The 1,241-nt window shown below is 60.7% G+C and overlaps 1 protein-coding gene across 1 annotated transcript in view; it reads left to right on the top strand.

Moving 5' to 3' along the window:
* The window catches only part of LOC104983891 (tumor necrosis factor alpha-induced protein 2-like), a 10,662-nt gene that overhangs the window by 5,162 nt on the left and 4,259 nt on the right, over positions 1-1,241 (top strand). The gene's annotated exons all lie outside the window — the stretch shown is intronic.

Below are 1,241 nucleotides of genomic sequence, written 5' to 3'. Positions count from 1 at the left end.
AAACTCGAAGGGGTGGTTTGCAGAGAGGGCGCTATGAAGTTGAGCCTCAGATACAAAATGTTTTGAGGGAACGATAGGTGCAGCATGTAATTCTCAAATCAGGTTTAATCTTTTGATAAAGAAACTTAGTTACATACTGCAGATCAGGAACAGGTAAAGAACTGGAGGAAAAAAACAGCACAACACCTCTTTTCTTCTTTTTTCCCTTATTTTACTGCAACAAGCATGTCCGTCATTCGTACAAGCTGGGTGGGGAGAGACTTAAACCGCAGTGTGGATCGGCTCGGGGTTTCTGGTAGGGGCTGGCCCCGCCTGTAGCGTAAAGCCTGCAGGAAGCCTGGAGGTGTAGACCCTGTGAGCGATGTCTGAGGCTCTCAGGGATGTCAGTGGTCTCGGTTGGTGCTGGTGGCTCAGCCTCCAGCAGGGGCCCAAGGAAGGACCAGGCGGGGGTGGTGGTGAGGAGTCAAGGAGAGCAGGGAAGCTGGCCCAGGGCAGGGGATGCCGGAGAGGCCCGCCAGCCGAACCGGTTCCTTCTTGTTGGTCCTGACTCACCAGGAAGTGCTGGGCCTGTCCCTTCTGCCCCTCCACTTTCCTGTCCCTGTGACCTCAGGGGCTTTCACCTGGGGCCCCCTGGGGTCAGTGCAGCGGGACGCTGAGCCCTGAGAGGGGGCGACCAGGGTGGCTCCATGGAGGCCCGTGTGGCCAGAAGTCTGGGGAGCAAAGGGACACAGCGCATCCAGGCCGGGGTGGGGGGGCGCGGGAGGCAGAAAGGGCTATTCTTGAGCCTCCAGGCAGACAAAGGCCCTGAGGAAGTGCCAGGGCTGGGCAGTCCCCAGGAGGCTCTGGGACCCAAGGGAAGCGCCACAAGGATGGGTGGATATGCCTCCGTCCAGGGTGAGGTCGGGGAGGGGCAGACAGTCCTTCCTGCTGGGACTGGCCCTCCTCTGAGGGCAGCACAGCTGGTCTGGGGGTGGGGGGAGGCGGGGCAAGGCTGGTGGGATGCAATGGGAGCACTGTGGGGGATGGAGGGAAGGAGACAGAGGGTGAGAAGGGGAGTGGGAGCCCTTGGAGCAGGACGATCAGACCGGAAATATGGTTCTTCCCGCCCTAGCGGGGAGGAGGGACTGTTGGAGGCAAGGCAGGGAGCCCGGGAGGAGGGTCCTTTGGTGTGCCAGGCGGGAGATGGGGGATGGGCTGTGGGGTGCCTCTGGCAGGGTAGCTCGAGGCTGATGGGTTTCGGG

This window comes from Bison bison, unplaced genomic scaffold, assembly GCF_000754665.1.
Source record: "Bison bison bison isolate TAMUID 2011002044 unplaced genomic scaffold, Bison_UMD1.0 scf7180017863609, whole genome shotgun sequence".
Classification (NCBI taxonomy): domain Eukaryota; kingdom Metazoa; phylum Chordata; class Mammalia; order Artiodactyla; family Bovidae; genus Bison; species Bison bison.
The sequence above is the reverse complement of the archived record's forward strand: the minus strand, read 5'-3'. Positions and strand labels throughout refer to the sequence as shown.